Source organism: Cupressus sempervirens, chromosome 5, assembly GCF_028749045.1.
Source record: "Cupressus sempervirens isolate cs-2001-9-10 chromosome 5, ASM2874904v1, whole genome shotgun sequence".
Classification (NCBI taxonomy): Eukaryota; Viridiplantae; Streptophyta; class Pinopsida; order Cupressales; family Cupressaceae; genus Cupressus; species Cupressus sempervirens.
The window spans coordinates 554,422,422-554,444,950 of record NC_143122.1 but is presented as its reverse complement, the minus strand read 5'-3'; positions in this window follow the sequence as shown (position 1 = coordinate 554,444,950).

Sequence of the window (22,529 nt, the reverse complement as noted above, 5' to 3'; positions counted from 1 at the left end):
TGTTTTTATAACTTATTACAATGTTATAAGCATGCATCTAATCTAGAAGCTTCCATTGGCTAAGCAACCATGTACATGGGGTCACATTCATCAAATTCACCTTAGTGTCAAACAATGATGTCCTCTTTCTAAAAAAAGGTATAATAAAAAATAATAAAAATAAAAGGATAAACAAATAAATGATAATAAATTATGATATAATTTATTATTCAATTAACTATATTCTTAATATCATAATGAAAGAATATCTAACAAATATGTGATAATATTTAAAAAATTATACATATGATCCTTATATATATTGTGTCATAGTAATTGTTTAATTAAATAATTATTATACATAAATGTAATGTCTCCTTTTAGGATTGTTGTTTACTTTGTCTTTTCTATCGAATTTTGTCTTTGTTGGAATGAAGTATCTTTTTTTGAAAAGGTCACCATCTTCATTAGAATTGAGTCACTACTTTTCATTGTTGCATCTAAGAGTATTATATTATTGCCCAAATTTCTCTCTCTTCCTTGTTTCAAAAATGAAATATCCTTCCTTTATATCTTCCAAGGTGGAGAAGAGTTACACATCTTCTCTTTTCATGGTCACAACATTTTCACAATTATTATCCTTTTAAGAGTCTCACAAATTTATTGTTATTGTCCTTTTCAAGAGTCAAAACCTTTCATAATGATCATCCTTTATAAGAGTCAAAAGCCTTCATCATTGTTGCCATTTGAAAGAGTAATAATTTTTAATTATTGCTTCCCCTTTAGAAGAGTTACAACCTTTCAGATTTAATACCCTTTATTACATCATTTATTCTATTTCCTTCCTTTTTACCCTCCTCTAAAATGAGGACATTATAGTATGCCCTTCCCAATATTACTTGTCCTCAAGCAATTAAAACCTCCAAGGTGAGTAATGACTTGCTTATCTAGTTAAGTTGAGGTTAGAATGACAATGTATAAAATTATCAATTTAGAAAATCATAATATTTCATTTAAAATACTAAGATTAATTTAAAATGCATAAAGTATCTTAATATATTGTCATTCTTTCATACTTTTTTCTATCTGATACCTTGCCCAATGAGGAGTCATAATGGGTAATCCTTATAATCCATGGGAGAGATTTTATTTCTTCCTAGACCTTATAGATGCAATAACCCATTTTTGGTCTAGTAAAAAATGATCCCCCTTTCTAAGTAATTTAAATCAAATACTAGACCACTATTATGCATTAAATCAATCTTGCATAATAAATCATCAATCATTGATCAAATCATTACATAATCATTCATTTGATTATATAATAAATTTTAACTACTCTATCCTAAGCTTATTTGATTAAAAGAACATGTCCCTCTTTTAATTAAACTAAAAGCCCCTTTATCCTATGTGCACATGAAAAAGCATCTTAAAAATAAAAAATAAAAGGAATCCCACCATTTGAGTGCACTTTCCCATGTGAGTGGAATCTTTTGAGTTTTAAAAAGGATTTTGCCTCTTCATGCCAACCATTCATTCATTTTGTCTCTAAATCTTGACTTTTCCTTTTGCCTCTTAATCTTAGCATTTCATCATTTTTCCTCCTAATCTCAATCATTCACTCATTTTCAAAATTATTTAAAAGAATGTCCACTCCTCATTTAAAATCATCTCCGTTTTGTGCTTTCATTATAGCATTAGCTTGTTCGTATCTCTCTTTTATACTTTTTGATTATAATTTTACATTATCTTATTCTTTATTTCTTGTATCTAGCTTAGGTGATCTACCTTAATCAATATGGATTAGTAAACTTTCATCCATGTTAGCTTAGATTTTACTTGTATTTTTATTAGCTTACTATTTTCTTATCATGCATGCATCAATGGAGATTGTATGCTATCAGATTGAATCTTCATATCATAGTGCACCTTGCAGAGGTCATGCTTTATCTATCCAAGAGCCATTTTATCATCTATTTGATCCTTGCACACTATGGTTAGGAAGGTATAAGTTTCCTTTTAAGGATTCAAATCCATTGGATCTTTTGAATATAATGATTTATAGAAGTATTTGAGGTTTTTGGTATACATTTTTTAACACCTACCATAGAGCTAACCCATGAATCTTCGATACTCACTTTGGTTTTTTAAGGATAAACCTTTTACAGGTTAAGTTGAAGATAAAAATTATAGGTTTTTGAAAGATGAAATCATATCTTCCTAACATATTGGTATTTTTATCAAATGTTGTTTTATGAGGTTGGGAACAAATATAAACTATTTCAGTTCAAAAATTAGATTTTTTTGTTGATTTTTCAATAAAATTCATTTATTGTCCTAAACAAGTGATTTTTTTGGAACTATTTACAATTTTGAAAAGATCTTAGAATTCTATAGGGTTGTTCCTTTGTTTTTTTAATTTGGATGCAAAATATGGCTCAATAAGTTAATTTATAAAGAATGGTCTATTTTGGTAAAATAGGTCTCTAGGGTAAAATTTAAGGGATATCTCTATTTTTATTTGCATTTTTAGAAATCTCTCTAATTTTTAATAGGGGTCTCTTCTTTTGATTTTTGTTTTTGGGGCAAGAATTATAGAAAAACACCCCAAATTGTTGAGTAGGTCAAAAGCAAAAAAAAACAAAAAAAAGAGCATTTTGTGATTAGCTTGCACTTTATTTACACATAGTTCAATGCATGATAAAATTAGTATATTATGTTTTTAAATTTCATGTGGAATAAACTAATGTAATGTATTTTCTTTGAATCATATTATTTCTTCAATATTTCACCCATTTGATTAGAGTTTGTGAAGGTAACTTGGAGCTCATCATAGTGGGTCAAAGGAGAAAATAATGAAATAAAATTAGAAAGCATTACATCAAGATGCATATATTCAAAATCTTATTATTTGCATTTCAAAAATTGATCATTACATTCTTTTTCATCATTAAATCATTTCTTGTTTTTTGGTCAACTTGTTTGGCATGTCTTCCTAACATTAAAAAAGGGCTTAAAATTAATCATTCACATTTGGATTTGGACTTAATATGAACCCCTTTGTCATTTAGTTCCCAAAATTTTCTTATCTATGTTTTCTTCTTGCATCCTTGTTAAGGAGTTTGAGGAAAATGTAAATAAGGGATCTTACTTTTTTTAGGGGCCCTGACTAGAGAAGTTACCACTCTAAGGGATGACTTCAACTCTCATTTACTAGTGGAGTATAAATAACTGGGATTGAATCTAAAGATAGGTCTCTTGGAAGTAGAAATATAGTCAATCTTGGCTAAACCCCAAAGAAATTTATGCCTTTGAGAAGTGAAGGTGGATATTAGGTTAACATTTTGCTCTTGGCTGTTTGGCAGTATTCTCTTTCATCTATTAATTTGGGTCTCATGTATCTTGTATATATTGAGAACCTCCCTTAGTTGAGATTGTACATCCTAGTTCTTGAATAGACATTGTTGGTGTATTTGATGTACTTGAATGTTTAAAGCCTTCCCCACTTGAAACAGAAAAGGGAAACATTAATCAAATTGAGCCTCAATTATTTTACCCTTTGCATGATTTCATTATGTGCTTTGTATTTTTTATTTATAAAATTAAAAAAAAAAAACATAAAATACAAAAATTAAAAATTAAAATTAAAAAATCAAGTAAAAGGAAAATATTTTCCTCTAAGTCAATATTTCCACATCATCTTTACATAACCTCTTCTATCTACCAACAAACTCATTATTATCATCCCTAGATTATCCTATCATCATTTTTATGAATGTCATTAATGATCTAGCCTTGGATACCTATTTCTTTCTAGTCTATTGATTACCTATCTTAGTTAGTGAGTTTCACCACTTATCATTATTTATTTTTCATCAAATCTATCTTAACCTCTTACTTATTCACAATTTTCAATATCAAGCATTCAAGCCTCAACTCTGACACCTTGTGTCAAGTGATCTTTCTCTATCTTTTCATAAAATATTAGCCTCTTTCTTATTTACAAGTGCCAACATCACACATTGAAGATTCAACTTTGACACCTTGTAGTAAGTTATATGGATCCATTCTTGCAACCTCAATTATTGAAAGACAAGTGTTTAACTTACCTTCCAGATAGAGAAGTCATATTATTCTAGTCATTCGTAAACTTCTAGTGACTTAGGAAATGGATGATCAATACCTATTTCTCCTCATTGAGAATTTTAAGTATTCACACTCAAAAATCAAAGAATTGGAAAAATGAAAGGAGACCTCATTAGATAGGTATTCCCTATGATCAACTTTTCCTCTTCTATCCAATCATGATTCACCATCTCTTTCAACCCTAAAGACTTAATGCAATGACAATCCATTCTTTTGTCAAGATAATATTCAATAATTTTATGAAATTTAAAAAAAAATCTTTGATCAATATAATGAAGGAATGGAAACATCCTACTAACTTGAAGAGCATAAAGAAGAGCCTAATCCTCCCTTAGATAGGATCTTTAATCCTTTGGGATAATCTTATGAATCAATCTTGGAAAATTTTCTTAAGAATGATCTCATCATGTTTCCTCAAACCACATCATGCGGAATGTCATTATGAAGAAACTATTGTTCCTATCATCAAAATAATGAGCATAATAAATCAAATTGTATGGATTTGAAACATAAAATCTAAGATCTTATTGATGATGAGGTAGTTGACTTTTAAACCCCTAATGACTCATGAGATGAGGATACTACTCTCAAGAAAGATCAAATTGATGAACCTATTTCTAGTAGTGGCTTACTTGTAGTATCTACTTCCAAAAATCATGCATCTCCTAAAATATAAAATCTTTCCAACATGACTCCAACAAATAGAGAACCTAATGCTCTGCATATTGACTATGTCTATGCTCAAGGGCTACCTCTAAAAGAAATTTAAGCTAATCTACATTTGGTTGTAAATATTTCCAATACTTCTAAGATCAAAGACCTAAAACCTTCACATGTTGCTATGCCTATCATGCCTACTCCAAGTGGTCCTTTATTATATCTTCAAGAATTTGTCATGAATACCCAAGATATCCCCTTATCCTTAGAAGTGGCTCCATGCCAAGAAGAAAATCAAAATGATGAAGAAAATAATATCAAGGAAGATCAAGATCCCCACATACCTTTTCATATCTTCCAAGATGTCATCCCTAAATATCAACAAAACATTATCCCCCCACATCCTATTTATTGTCCATATCCCAAGCAAGATAAAGATATCACTTCTACAATTTTTGGAAAGCTTATTAAAAATCAAGAGAAAACCACTCTCCCTATGTTATCCAATGATACTTTCCAAGATAAAAGTATCCCCTCAATCCCTTGTATTAATTTTCCATATCTACCTTGAAAATCCCCCAATCTTCTAAATTATAGGCATAAGAATAAATACCCCCAAGCTTCAATTTCTCCTATCAAATCTATTCATGAGCCTATTGGTAGTCTTGGTCATGATGCTCAATCTAAAGATGTTGATATCCATATCTATTATCAATTTGCATCTTACAAATCCATCCTTGGTCCTCACATATCAAAGATAAAGCATTCAAACCTTCCATCTATATTTGGTCCTTATATTCATCCACCTCCCACACCTTTCACTTCAAGCTCAACATCAACTTCTCCCATCATACCTCAAGATCAAGAACAAAATTCATCCTTGACAAATTTTCATCTACCGATCCATCTAAGCCCACCATATCATCCTCATCCATCCATAAGTTCCAAGTACCTTAGAGGTAATTTGGATTTATAACATAAAAAGAGAAACACAAGAATCCATTTAAAAATGAAGATCACCATGTCCTATCTAATCGACATGTGAATACAAAGAAAGAAGGAATATTCAAGAGAGAAAAAAGGTCACTAAGAAAAGATCAAAATTAAAGAAATATGGTGTATTGCATAAAAATGTAACAATTGAATAAACACTAAGCAACCAATATCTATTCTTACATATTCATGAAAACCTCAAATATGAAAGACAACATGTGAATAATGAAGACATGAAATCAAAAGAGTACAAACTATTCAAAATAGCACTAAAGAAAACCTCACAAAATCACCAAGTGTTGATGATTTCATTATTGTGGGATGTGGTTGCTCACAAATCTTGCAGCATAACAATGGGCTAGATAGTGCTTCTTGGAGATGAGGAGAGGTCTCTCCTTTTATGGAAAATGAGATGAAATGGATGGTTGAGATTTAATGCAAGATGAAGGGCTAGGATCTCTCAAGATCAATGAGTTGTCCATGAGGTGGAGGCCAAGTGGATTCCACATGGATTAGGGTTTTGACCATTCAAAGGGGGAAAGATGCTCACACATGTGTGAGAAACCTTTGATGATGATAGGTCAATGATAGGTGTAAGAGGTGTGAGAAGCATGGTTTATGACACATGTTTGAGACACCTTGATTCTCATGTGAAGGGGGATAAACATGCAAGAGGTGTGAGAAGTGTGAGGGGTGTGGAAAGTGTGAGTGTTCCTCACAAATGTGTGAGCACACACTTATGATTAAAAGGGGATTATCAAGGTGATTAGGAAAAGTAAGTGGGATTAGGTAGTGGGTAGGTTTAGAAGGATGTATTAGGTTAGGAAAGTGAGGTTGGGTGAGGGTTAAAGTTAGGACCATGTGCTCAAATAGGATTAAATTTAATATTTAATTCCAAGTGGGATTAGAAGGGGATTAATTAAGTAAACAAAGTTGTTTACTTAAATAAAGTGAATGGGTTAGGATGCAAGTGGGGTGGGAGATAGACTAGGATTTAAATAAACCTAAGTGCATTTAAATCAAGGAAAGATGAATATAATTAAATAAATGTAAATTTATTTAATTAAAGACAAGGGAATTAAATATATAATAAATATTTATTTAATTAGTCAAGAAATGGGTAATTCAGACAATTTTAGGTGTCTACATTTTTCCCTCTTTGATGTGATGTCAGAATGACATTATATCAAAAAAAATAAAATATGGGTTGCACCAGAAAGGATAAGACTAGCAGCATCATGCCCCAATCATGGAAGGATGACGAGGGTGGAATGCTATGCCCACTTGAGAGGAAATGTGGGTTAGGAGAACACAGATGTTCTCTCAAAATGGATGGGAGGATGGGAGGGAGAGGAAAATAATAAGAGTGATGAAGTTATGCTGCAATAGTGTGAACAACCTAAGTTTGATATTGTATTCAACATTATGCACCAAGGTATGAGGAACCAAGATGACAATGTGTCAAGTACATGATAAAAAGTGGTCTAATACAACCATATGCCTTATGAAACCATGATATAGAAGACCATGATTCCTGGGGTCAATAGGATGCAAAGACCATGATAAATGTAAAAAATACTAATGCATACAAGTAACAAGCAATCATGTACAAAAAGGCAAAAGAAAACCAAAATTTTCCTCCAGTCAAGTCGAAAACCAATTAATGGATTGATTGATGATGATAGATTAAGGATGGCAATGTTAATGATAAGCACAATGCACATCTGAGGATCAGGAAGGATACATCCCATGATAATGTTTGAATATGGTCAATGGATTATCAAATAATGGGGTCAAATTAATGAATTGATTAAGGATTGATGTACAAGATTACAAGATTAGATTGATTGAATTAGTATTGATTGCATAGTGAGATTTTTTGTTTTGTTTTGTTTTTTGATTTTATGGAGATTTTGATGAATAGATTGAATTGAAATGCAAGTTGAAGAGTGAACATGGATGAGATTGGAAGAATGATGTTTGAGAGGATGAAGAATGAGGAGAGTAGAATTGATTTGATGTGAAAGGATTAGAAGAAGGGAAAATTGATTGAATCAAAGGATAAATGAATTGGATTGAAGTGAGTGGAAGAATTAGATTGAATGTGATATGAAAGAATGTGGGAGAGCATGGATTGGTACCAATGACAAGGGAGAGCCAAGGCAGGGTAAGTGGAGGAAAAGCAACATGAGTCAGTGGATGAAAGGAATGGTGAAAGGATATGAGGGGCTAAATGATATGGTGTTAGAAAATGTGGAGCCAAGGGACATGTTACAAAGGAGTCAAAATGCCCCATACCAAGGATAGGAAAATGGAAGGAAATATGGTGGGAAGGATGCATAAAAATGAAAAAATGGTATGAAGGCTAGTGTATGGAGGAAGAGAAGGCATGTGCTCTTCCAAAGCATGTATGAACATTTTGGTATTGTGCATTTAGTATGGATCACAAACATGGGTATGAAAGTGGAATGAATAAGGGATATGGGAGGAAGGGTATGAAAAAGGACTAATGATATGAAGGGTATGGAAAAAGGGGAATGAGATGGATAACATGCAGGATATCAAGTGGAGGAAATGGAAGGAATAACCAAGATCAAGGACATATGGAAGAAGGATGGAAGTATATAGGATAATGTGGATAATGTGCAAGGGATATGGAAAGTGCATATGGATGGATGATATGAAAGTGAAAGTCAAGATCAAAGATGGGAAAGGATGATGAACAGTAGATGGAAGTATGGAAGATATGTATGGAAGTTTGGTATGGATGGAGCTTGCCCCCAATGTAGAGTGCAAGTGGAAGAGGAAAAGTGAATAGATGGATAAGTGGAAGTGGAAGAGGAAAAGTGAATAGATGGATAAGTGGAAGTGGAAGACATTGGATAGAAAGGGCAGACTCAAGCATCTAGATACATGGATGGTATCCCTTGATATTTTTTTCTTTTTTCTTTTTTATTGTCAAGGAATTTTTGTTATTTTCTCATAGATGTTGGTAGGATAGTGAATGGAGGATAATGACTTATGAAAAAGTTTAGATTAAAGGGGGGAGTGGGTGGTAGGAAGACATGGTTGATGTATGCTAGGTTGGAAGATTTGTGAGTGAGTGGTTGAAGGAGGTATAAAGATCATCATTGACACATAGCTTGAAGGGTGATGGAAAGGAGGAAATTTTAGAGGATATGTAGGAGCAAGTTTTAATTTTGGGATATAGGGACCCAAAATGGATAAAGGAGATGATGGATTTAGGATGGTGGATTTGGGTATATAAGGACCCAAAATGGATTTGGAAAATGGAAGTTTGGATGATTTATGAATGAAGGAAGCCTTTGGATTAGCAAAATTTTATGTCATTTTGAAGCTTTCTTTGAGATTCATTGCTACATTAAGTAGCTTTGGGATCCACAAAATTTTTGCATTTTTGATTTTTAGCCTTTGTGGCCTTTGAGATTTTTTTTGGATCATATTTTTCTTTTCTTGGACATGTCTTTTAGAGGGGACATGTTGATCCTTGGGCTTTGGTGGATTTTTGGCTTTATTTTCTTTTTCTTTGGCATCCAATTTGCTTCCATTGGCCATTTTATGGGTGCATGAAGATAAATGGGGTGGAGAGCATATGGATGGTGAACATTGGAAGGAATTCAAGGAGGTGTACCTTTGTTGATATTTATTAGGAGCATGCGGGGATGAAGTGGAAAAAATGGATATGGTGGATGGATGTATGTAAGGACCCAAAATGGATGGAAGGGATGAAGGGTTTGGCGGTGGAACATAAGGACCCAAAATGGATGGAAGTGAGGAAGGAATTGGAATATGGATATAGGGACCCAAAATGGAATTAGAATATGGAGGATGGAAAAATTTGGGTGTGGATGGAGGAATTTTGGATTTGGAAGAAGTGGAAGGCATACCAAAATCTTGAGACATTATTGCATAAATGGGATACTTATCATTTTTAATACAAGATGCAAGTCCATGTATATGGGGTTCATGAGTGGATTGGATAGGTGTGATAGGATCATGTGGAGAATTATGCTCATAAGGGAGATTATGAGGGGTAATAGTATCTTGAGATGGAGTGGGATCATGAAAGGCAAACGAAGGGGTGCTTTGATCTTGACTTAAAAGAGGATCATGTAGCGGAATGAGTGGATTATGAGATAGAATAGGATCATGAGATGGAGTGGAGGGAATGGAACCATGAGATGGAGTGATTTGATATTGACATGGAGGAGTATGAGTGGATGGAGTGGAAGGAACTTCTTCATGAAGGGGAGGATTGACAGATGCTAAGTCTGGAGATGGAGTGGAATTAGTAATGTGTGTGGTACATGGAATGTCTTGATCTTGAGGAGGAAGAGGATCATGAGATGGACTAGGAGGGATAAATGGATCCTAAGGGATAAGGGAACAATGGGATGGAGAAATTCTTAGATCTAAAGGAGAAGAGGAATCTATAATGACATGCTTTGGAGGAAGGTCTTGAGATGGAATTGGGTGTATGGCTTTGGGTGACTAGATCACTTTATTTTTAATTTTACACTTAGCCAAGAAATTGCATGAGAAAAACCCATTATGAGGTGGGGATGATGTTTTTGGGGGATTAGGATTGTGAAGGTGGAAGTATGGGTAGGGGATTGGGATGATGGTTTTTGACATTAGGTTCAAAGTATGGGGAATTACATGGAGGATTTGGGTTGGATGGGACATGAGGACTATGGTCTTCGAAACATGGGGGAGGAGGACATATGGCATGTAAGGTGGACTTTTTCTATTGATCTGCTAGACTCAAGATATAATTCTTTAATTACTAAATTTATTTGGCCATGGCATTTCTATTTGAGGAATTGTGTGGGCTATGAATGGAATTGTAGGTGGTTGAAGGATAATGAGGTGGATTTCCCTTGTCAAAGGTAGAAGAATAATGAATAGGAGATGGATTAGAATTGGATATGAAGTAATGAGGATTGATTTGATACATAGGTTGAAAGGGAGGTATAAATCTTAATTGCCTTTGAAGATCTTCGACCATTTGATTAAGCCAATTCTTATCCATGGATCTTAGACAAAGAGTGATGAAAGATTTGATGATGGATGGAATATGAACTTGGGACTAGGAGCAATGTTGGACTTTGTGTTGACTTGATTTGAATTGGATTGGACTAAATTTGATTTGATTTGATATTGATGAAGGTTTGATATAGCTTTGATAAAAAACTTATGATATTCTAAACAAAAGAATGTGGGATTTGAATTAAAGTCCAATTTTTATGATAGTGCTCTTATGTCCAAAGTAGAAGATTTGATGCAAAGTTGAATTAGAAGAAGGCGTGAAAGAAGGCGCGAATGAATGAAATTAGAAATATTGATTGGGGATGAAGATGTAAATGGATTTAATTAAGAATTTATTAGAAATTACTAAATTTGATAATTAATTGGATTGAAAATCATGAGTATGAAGCATTGGAGGAGGACATTGAAGTGTGATATAGATTATGAATCATGACTAGGATGAAGATTCTGGATTGGATTGAATGATGAGGAAATGATTTGGATGAATTAGAGATGATTAAGATGTCAAGGAATGGTTTGTATGAAGAATATGAGATGTATGAGGATGATGACTTTGATGGAAAGAAGAAGTGAGGTGGAATTGATGTGGACAACTTGACTAAGAGGACCTAAACCAAGACTTGTTTTTGTTATTTTTGAGATTTTTTGAATTTTTTGGATTTTTGAACTTTTACAATTTTTTTGGATTTTTTTGTTTTATGATTTTTTTGGAGTTTTCAAATTTGAGATGCAAAATATATACAAGACAAGTGTAGCTCGTGTGTCCCCTTCAACTAGGGAGGGTTTCAAACACTCAAGAATGTCAAACACACCAACAATCCTGTAAGATTTCAACTAGGATGTACAAGGATTAACTAGAGGGCATCCTCAATATACACATGGTATGTGAGGCCCAAATCTATAGATGAAAGAAAATAATTCCACATAGCCAAGGGGAGATGACAACCCAAATCTCCTCCTTCACTTCCCAAAGGTATAATGTTCCTTGGGGCTTAGCCAAGAGTGACAAGATTTTTCTTCCAAGAGAGGTGTCTTTTGATTCACCTCCCAATTTTTATACTCCACTAGAATGCTGGAGTTGAGGTCATCCCAAGGGGTGATGAAATCTCCAAGCAGGCCTCCTAAAAAAAAAGAAAAAAAAGACCACTTATTTCTTGTGCACCCAAGATCACCCAAAGGCACGAGGGGAGAGAATATGTAAGTGGCCTCGGGGTTTAAAAGACACTTATTCTTTCCTAATAAAGCTTTAGATTTTGTAATCTACTTTGAAGACATGCGTGTTTATAGCATACAATGTTCTTTCCAACTTGAAATCATCGTCAACATAAATGAAAAGAACATATTTGTCAAGAAGAAGTAAATTGAGTGTGTGCATAAGCAAATTGCTGAAAATGAAATCAATTTCCTTTAAGGCATTCAAGTGTATGTGAATTCATTTTAAGTACCAAGTCCAATCTCTACTATCCTAGACATTCATGTCAATTTCCTTAAGGCATTCAAGATTGAATTCAATTTTTTTAGCTTTAACCATGCATTAAAGACAAGTGTTTAAGCATACAAGTTCATTTCCAAAATAAATTTAAAGAAAAACCTGCAAGCAATATGGTTAGTGATTTCTAGAATTCTCCAACCTTCAATGCACATGTGAGAAAACATCCCTAAAAAACCACAAGTTAGGGCATCAAAAATGTATGATTCTCCAACCTTCAATGCACATGTGAGAAAACATCCCTACAAAACCACAAGTTAGGGCATCAAAAATGTATGACAAACATGACACAACCCTACAATGAAAATGTTAACACAAAGTTTGGTCTTTGACAAAAAAAATAGGGATATAAACAATGTCAAAATCTAATCAAACCAACTCCATCAGGACAGGCTTGGAATCAATTTTCTAGTGATATTTTGTTTTTTGAAAATAGAGTCCATATGTGCAAGTTATGAGCAAAAAACTGAAGGTTGCTCCTTATGGTCTAGAAGAGCATGTAGAATTCTAGTGTAGTGATGATGTCAATAACCTGTGGGTTTAAAATTTATGGTTAGATGCATGTCAGGGATTTTTTTTTTTTTTTGTGTGTTTAAAAAAAAAATGACACCTAGGTGGTTTATAAAAAAAAAGAATTGTTATTTATAAAAATAAAGTTGAAAAGAAAAACAATCCCTATAATGTTAATCTAAATATAAGAAAAAAAACAATTTTTTTAAAAAAATGGGTAGAGGAGGGATGGTAAAGGAGTAGGGCACTAGTGGAGGAATAATTTTGAGCAAGTGGTTGCAGGACAGGGAGGAGGTGGCAACGTTAGTGGCAAAAGGGTTTCGATGGTGGGTGAGCGGAGGGAGTTGTAGGTAGTTGTGGTAGCAACGGTTGTAAAGAAGCTGAGCAGTAGCGGTGGTGCATACTTTTCTATGGGTGATGTTGAGGGCTTAGTAGTGGAGGATCGAAGGAGATGTTGGTGCCATGACTGGGTGTGAGAGAGAGAGGAGGGTTTGCAGTGAGAAGTGATAGGAGATAGGGCTGAGCAAAGCAGGGAGGAGGGGAAGCAAGGAAGATGCTTGACAGTGGATGGGGAGCCATGGCTATAGGCTAAGAAGCCAGTAGTGGCTATAGGGGAAGTGGTCTCATGGGGCAGAGGAAGTTGTAGGGTGGAGCTGGGGATGAGTGGTGGTGCCGAGAGAGGAGGGAGGTCGAGCATGTCGCATGGGCAGCAGGGAGGAGTTGCTTGGCTATGGGGGTGTAGGGAGTGGCCGATGGGTGGCCTGAGGGTGATGCTCGTAGGTGCCACCAATGGCAGTGCCTGTGGCGCTAACCTTGCAATGAAACCAGTAAAAAAAAAAAATTATTTTTAAAAATTATTATTATTATTATTATTTTGTATTAAAATTTTTTTTTTGAATTTTTAAATTTTTTTTTCCCTATGTAGACTTTGGACAATATGCTTTTTTCTTTAAAAAATAATTTCTATATATATATGTAGGACCAGAAAATGGGTTAAATGCATAACATACTATGAGCAAATCACAAAACTCAATAATCATACATTAGTACCCTAGTCTACCATGAAAGCCAAACTAATCAAAAGAAAGCAAACATAATTAAAAACTCCCTTTTCTATTTGTAGCTCCCATGTTCTTTCTTCTCCAAGTGATTGTAGCTCCAATTTGCCTATAGTGCACACAAGATTGAAGCAAAAGCCTATGATAGGGATAAAGCCATGAGAATACTTGAAGTGTGATTTTAGTGTGAGAGCAAGAATGCAAAATGAAAATTAGTAGAGACTCCAAAACTCAAAGATTCAAGGACTCAAGACTTAAGCATTCTAGATCCGAAATGAGAGGAAGGGTATCCATTTTATAATTTTCATGGAGGGTGAGAGCATTGGATTTGTCATCCATAGATATGTGATGTGGCAAGAGATTCCTATGATGCATATGACAGAATATGCCAAATGTAAGATTCTATGACACATGAGAGTCAAATTTGGCTAAATGTGGAAGAGAATCTATGACGCGTCATAGATTTCTCAACCCACTTAAAGCCAAGAATCTATGACGAATAAGCCAAATAGGGACGTGCATAAGAGATAAGAATATTTGATTATGACAAATCTTATCCAAGTGTCAAAGGAGAATCCATGAGGTGTCATATCCAAGTTCATGATGATGCAATATTTTATGGAATATTTGAATTAAAAATCCTCTTATTCCACAAAATAAGAATTAGTAGAAAATGGAATTAATGATGGAAAATGGAACTTAGGAAATTAAAAATTTACATGGTTTGTAGATAATGAATCAATTAATTAATTGAGGATGATAATTGGGAAGAATAATTAGAAAGAATAGGATTAAATTATGGGATATTTAATCCTATAGAGAAAATTAGCAAATGATTGGCCAAATTGATTAAATGAATGCGACTGTACCCTTTGATGAAAATGTGACAATGATGGAAGATGATGGAAGGTAGACCAAAGCCATGGTTAGATTGATTGATTGAAGTTGATAACATGCCAAGGAAACATGACATGAATTGGTTGATATGTAACATTTAACCGACATTGTAAATGCTACAGGATTGAAATTGATTGATGAGGTTTGATCATAATAACATCGACAGACACTATCAATATTATTAAAATGGTTGATGATGCCATGATCTAACATTGAAAGCCTCAACAATGTCAAAGATTGGATGACATGAATGATATTTTGACCTAGCACTGAGAGCCATGATAGTACTAAGGCCAGATTGATAAGTTGATAGGTTTCCAAGGCACTGAAATCCATAACAATGCCTAGGAGCGAATAAATGATGATTGATTTGAGATGTTTGATATGTTTTGAGTTGATTAGGACCAATTTCAAGTGATTTTGAGTTGATTTGAGGTGATTCTGAGTTGATTTGATATGATTTCGAGTTGATTTGATATGATTCTAACTTGATTTGATATGATTTTGAGTTGATATGAAATTGATGTGAAAGGGGATACAAATGACAAAATATGGTCAATCTAGCCAAAAGATCAAAGTTAGTAGAATGAGAAAATGGGACAAATTAGTATGAAGAAGTGATGAGGTCGTAGATGCAAACCATTTTTGAGAGTCTACATTTTGCCCCTTTTTGATACAATGTGATTTAGAGCATTGTATTAAAGAATAATTGATGAGAAAGCCACAACATGCCCCAATAGGGATGATATATATGGGTTCACCAAATGTAGGACCAGAAAATGGGTTAAATGCATAACATACTATGAGCAAATCACAAAATGTATGATTATTGAGTTTTCTGATTTGCTCATAGTATGTTATGCATTTAACCCATTTTCTGGTCCTATATTACATAAATATATATGATTGTATATATATTTATATTGTTAATACACATATAAAAATGATTTAAAAAAAAAACATAAATAAAATAAAACAAACTTCTTTTTTTTACCTATTTATTTTTCAACAAACATAGCCCTCTTTTTTTTTAGTTTTCTATTTTCCCACTAGCAACAAAGTATATTCAATGTATATACACTTCTACAACTTAGAAATAGAAAAATAAGAACTATAGAGTGTTATATGTCAAAAGACTTCTGTTGTGTGCTTCAAGCACGATGATGGACTTTTTGGCTCGATTTGAGACTCCTTATGAAACTTGATCTTGAAGTGCAAGCCTTCAATCTACAAGCTTGAAAACTCACAAATAAACTCAAAAACATGTTACATGATTAGTTTGAACCTGTGAAGTGGGTCCCACCAGGCGTGCCAAAATGTAACAAGGGAATAAACAGTAAGAAACTAACGTCTATTCCTACATATTCATGCAAACCTCAAATATGAAAGACAACATGTGAATAATGAAGACATGAAATCAAAAGAGTACAAACTATTCAAAATAGCACTAAAGAAAACCTCACAAAATCACCAAGTGTTGATGATTTCATTGTTTTGGGATGTTGCTGCTTACAAATCTTGCAGCATAACAATGGCCTAGACAGTGCTTCTTGGAGATGAGGAGAGGGCTCTCCTTTTATAGGAAATGAGATGAAATGGACGGTTGAGATTCAATGCAAGATGAAGGGTTAGGATCTCTTAGGATCAATTAGTTTTCCATGAGGTGGAGGCCAAGTGGATTCCACATGGATTAGGGTTTTGACCATTCAAAGGGGGCAAGATGCTCACACATGTGTGAGCAACCTTTTTGGTGACAGGTCAATGAAAAGTGTAAGATGTGTGAGAAGCATAGTTTCTCGCACATGTGTGAGACACCTTGATTCTCATGTGAAGGGGGAAAAACATGCAAGAGGTGTGAGAAGTGTGAGGGGTGTGGAAAATGTGAGTGTTCCTCACACATGTGTGAGCACACACTTATGATTAAAAGGGGATTAGCAAGGTGATTAGGAAAAGTAAGTGGGATTGGGTAGTGGGTAGGTTTACAAGGATGGGTTAGGTTAGGAAAGTGAGGTTGGGTGAGGGTTAAAGTTAGGAGCCATGTGCTCAAATAGGATTAAATTTAATATTTAATTCCAAGTGGGATTAGAAGGGGATTAATTAAGTAAACAAAGTAGTTTACTTAATTAAAGTGAATGGGTTAGGATGCAAGTGGGGTGGGAGATAGGCTAGGATTTAAATAAACCTAAGTGTATTTAAATCAAGGAAAGACAAATATAATTAAAAAAATGTAAATTTATTTAATTAAAGGCAAGGGAATTAAATAAATAATAAATATTTATTTAATTGGTCAAGAAACAAGTAATTTGGACAATTTTAGGTGTCTACATATGGGTTCCTAAATCCATCATTAAAGAAATTCTTCCTAAAGCATCCCAAGGAAGAGAAAAATAAAAAAATATGTGGATTATCAATTCTCTCTTGGGTATTTAAAAAAAATCAAAGTTAACATTCAAAATTCCAAAGGCTCCTGCTCCATCTTCTTCCAAACATGTCAAGCTAAATCATCCTACCACCTTCTATCTTTCCATTCCATTTATCTCGTCCAAAACATAAAACCTCATCCTCCATATACCTTTTTATTTTCTCTACCATCTCCCTTCTATTACCCTAGCAATATATTTAAGCATACCTTTGAGTGACCTTAGACCATTGTAACATATCCTTCAAGAGGAGCATCATCTAAAGAGAAAAAGGCTTGAACTCTCTCTAAAAATCCAAATAGAAAAAAACAAAAAATAAATAAAAAAGAGAAAAAGTACCTTGGTGAAAACTTGGTAAATAGGCACCTTGGTAGAAAAGTTAAAGAGAAATGGATCGTTCTTATGAAAAAACCACTTCTTGTGGCATATTATACAAGTACCATGATGAAAACCTAGAAAATAAGCATCATGCACAATCCTCCATTATTCAACTTTTCTATTTTTTTCCTTTGATCTTTACAATGTTGAGATATCTATGAGCATTGGCTATCTTATCCATTAGCTACCCTATCATGATATTTTTAATCCCAACTAATTCACTCATATTTCATCCTAATTTTTCTATCATATTACTATCTTATTCAATTGACCTCTTAGTTTTGATAGAAATAAGAAGCAAAACATGGTTCTTAGAAGCCTTCTAACATGTCCACTCTTTTCAGATTGTATGTTTTTATGACATTAGGTCATTATCTTATATGCTATCTAGAACATTGGCTTCCATTGCTTATCCAAAACATGCTTCATATGGCTATTTTTCACTAGCTTGGGTAATCTTGAGGAAATAGTCCTTGAGGATCACATTCCCCTACTTCATGCATCATTACCTATCCATCTTATCTACCAAATTTCTATTCCATCATGTCCTACATCTTGCTAGACATTGGGTCAAAACAACATGATCTTTCTTGACAACCAATAATCTCTAAAATGTTTTTGAAAAAATCTTTAAAAATCATAAAATGTTCCTTTTTTTTCAATTTTTAAATCACAATATGATCTTGAAAAACTATGTTTCTTGGTATTAATATTTTAGCATGCACCTTGCTACCACCAAAAATATAAAAAAAAATACTAAAAAAATGATCATCTTAGTGAAAACTTAACAAGCAAGTGCTTTTATGTATCCTAAAAAAAATTTAAAAAATATATTAATTTTTTTTAAAAAAATTGGAAAAATAAAAAATATCTACAAAACTAAAAAGACCAAAATAATATAAAAACAAGAAACTTTCCTTGGTGAAAACTTGGTAAACATGCATCATGGTAGCAAAAAAAGAATTCCCACAAAGTGGGGAAAACATGGAAACAAGCATGACTTGTAAAATCTACATTCCTTTTATTAGCTCATAGCTATGACTATAATCTTGTTGAATTCACAACAAATCTCCATGGTTTGGAATTGGTCTTTGTATAAGTCTAGCTAGGGGGAAATTCCATACCATGTATATCTTTAGGAATGGAAGGTTTTTTTCAATACCCACCAAAATACTATTTCTTAACACTCACTTAGGACATTAGTGGTTCTAAACACTTATTGGATAAAGTATCACAATTGAAGTATTTTTGAATAGTGAAAATGTGTCTCTTGATACTACATGTACTGATCTCACAAGCATAAGGTCTTAAAACATCAATGCCAATATTAAGGCATATTTTTAAACTAAAATAATTGAGCTATGATCATGAATCTTTCTTTGTATGATGTATTTTTATTACCAATTTTGTCGATGTTTCCTCCTTAGTCTCTTCGAGATGTCACTCGACTAGAGGACAAGGGGCATACGACATGATATTCTTCTCTAACTTCTTCTTGTGAGTGTGGTTTTAATGATCTGATGTGCTTGATGCATTAAGTTTCTATGGTAAGATCGTAAATCACAATTGGAAAGATGCATATAACTTGATGTGATACATCTAAACACTTAGGTGAGTTTGAATTATATCCTTGCCTATTATTAATATATATTTTTATGCAAGATCAAATTCATGGTTATCTTAGCACTTATGCCTCGATATTGGTCTAATATTTCAATATGAACAAGAAACTTAATTAAGGCCATATCAACATCTATGTCTCAATGCATATGTTAGTTTCCTACATATTATTTGATAAAGATTATATTTATATCCTCATGGTTGTAGTGGATCGAATAATGGTTATGTTATCTCTATAAGTTGCACCTCGATTGAAAACTAAAATTTTAGTATTTAGCCACTTTGAGTAACATGGAAACACTCTTAGGTAGTGGTAAGTACCAGGGTTAGGAGTGAATCTCTAGATTATAGGTTGGTTCCTTATGAAATTTCACCAAATATTTAAATGAAGATATTTTTGGCATGACATGATGAAACACTTCTGAATAGCTAAGATGAGTACAATCTCAAATTCAAGAAACTCATACATGAATATTTCAGAAGGAGGATAAAATTCAAAATAGATGCTAAAGGTAATGATAACATTCACAATTTTACAAAACTTGAAAGAAAGCAGAACATCATGACTTGCAATCTATATAAATACTCCAAACCTCACTTGGAGCTTAAACTGAGACAAAACTCAAGGATTCAAGATAAATCATAAAAGCTATATCAAATCAATAATTTAAACAACAAAATACACAAGAAGGGTTCTTTAGTTATTCCTTCATTTAGATTTCAAAGGTCATTCCACCAACATTCATCCAAATTGACTATAAATTAAGGTAAGTTGCAAAAAAAGTATTAAGGATTCTTTAGAAATCTTGATAGCACTATTTTGCATAAAAACTTCAAAATTCTAACCTCCTCCAAATTTGGGAATGCTTCTAAAGAGAAGGATTCCGACAAGCTTCAGATGTGTGGGCACATGTCAAAAGGTCATTAGAAGACTTAGAAATATTTTAGAAAGTTACATTTTATATTTACACTCTACATTCTTTGTATTCGTATAAAACTAGAAAGATGATCATGAAAAATGTTAAGTGGTACTTGCTGTAGGAGTTCCTTAATTGATTCTATTTTCCTTTGTTACCTTTCATCATGAAATTCCTTAGCTACATCAGTTGATAGAGTCATTATATCTTCAACTACTCTTACCATGTCCACTTCTTCTCTAGGGCCATTCTAAATATCTAATCCTTCCTTTTGATCTCTTGGCTCTAATTTTTCTAGGATCAGATCTTCATTTTCTTATTTCAGCTTGGTAGCTTGAACCTATCATTTCTCACCACCTTTGGTTAAATTCTTAATTGACTACCCAATGAGATCACATATATAATAGTTGAAAAGTCAATTTCAAACTTTGACCCCTGATCACTCAACACTACAATCACATCTCAGTCACTCTATCACCATAGTTAAACCCATAACATTATTTTTTACCCTAACCATAAGACAAGTGGAAAATACTAACCATGTCATAACCTCACAATATATTCTATAACTGCTAGATTCTAGCTATGAAACTATGCCAAGTTTGAAATTTGAATGTTGACTGAAATGGTATGAGATTGTAGGTTTGTAACATTTATCTTGACTCAACCATTAACCCTTGTGACCAAGCAATAAAGGCATCACCGCATCATAACCTTAACCTCAAGTTACAACTAATCCATTGTGATCCTACGATAGGGCATATAAGCTATTGTTGAAAAATGGGTCCACTAGTACACATGTCAGCTTCTCGTTATGTCACTTTGGGTAACCTTCTTGCTTCTTTTTTTAGTGACAAAGTGATAACCATAGATCCCTTCTAATCTAACAACTTATGTTTGAGTGATCTCTTCCTTCTGCTTCACATATATGATGAATAAAAAATTGACATCTGGAGCCTCATACTGACAACACCCTTCTATAACTTCTCTCATGGGCTGGTCATACCTTATGCATGGTGTCACATCGTCACCTTTTTTCTATGGATAACATCCTTACTTCTTTGGTTAGTGACATAATGATGACCACTTATCTATCTTTGATCAAACAATTGGGAAGATGTACAATCCTCTCTCTCAAAAGTCAAAACAAGGCCCACAATGCTAAGTGTCACCTCTCTACCGCTTCACAAGATTTAACTCATAATTAGTCTTAACCCCTTGTGAACATGTGAAAAAAGAGGAATCACATGTTTGTACCCTTAACCATGATCCTTCATTAACTTTGGGTGACCTTGCAATCAGATAGGAATCACTACTTCACAAGCTTAACTCATGATTAGTCTTTAACCCTATCAACCATGCGACTAAAGGAGAATTCATCATTCTAACTAGAACTATGGTTTGAAGCTTAACTCCTTACAGCTACAAAAACAAAGCCTTTTCATAGCTTTACAAGCTTAACTCATGATTACCCTTTAACCCTAGTGACCATGCGACTGAAGGAAAAATTTTTCTATTACAACTGTAAACCATAGTTAAACCTAATCACTTGTGATGCTATGATCAAAGGATCTCTGAAGACAATGGGTCCACCACGACATGCATTTCTTGGGAATATTATCACATTTTTAAAACCTCTAATTTTGGAAAAGTGGGAATATGCCGAATGTAGATCTTCAAAGATCTGATAATTCTAGGAACAATTGATTAAACTATCTAGAAAAGTAGGATAGGCCCACTGAGACAATTGTCACTCCTTCACACCACTGTAATCATAACCAAGGATTAAGCTGTTAACCTCACAACCATGAGACTGAGGAGGAATTGCATTTTTCTGCCCTTACCTCTGACTAACTTTAACTTAGCATGACCTTGTGATTAGATAGGAATCCCTACTTCACAACTGTATCTTTTCTTTAGCATTTAAAATTTAGATCATGCATCTAATTATTTGACTAACTGCTTCATCTAGTGATGCATTATTGTGGCTTGAAAGTTTAACTGGATCTTTAACCTTGTGATTAGGAGACTAGGCACATGCATCTTTAAAACTTAAACCCATGATTAATTTTAGCCACCTGCTATTAGAGTAAATAATTATTATTTATGCTTTAGTTAAGTTTACTCAGGATAAATACATTTATTTATTAGTTGTCATCTAGGAGTTAGCATACTTTTACATATTGGCTTGTTGACAATATAGGAGTTTGTTCCTACCTTTTCATACTTATCCTCTCATCTACGTGGAGGATAATCCACCTTTTGTGGACATATGCTTAGTTGCCATACTTATCTCCTAGTGCTTTCTAGCTCATTCTGGAAGCTTCCTAGAGGCCTTTATAAATAGGCTCTCCTAGTGTATTTGCATACAATATTGCACAAAAAATTGTATTTT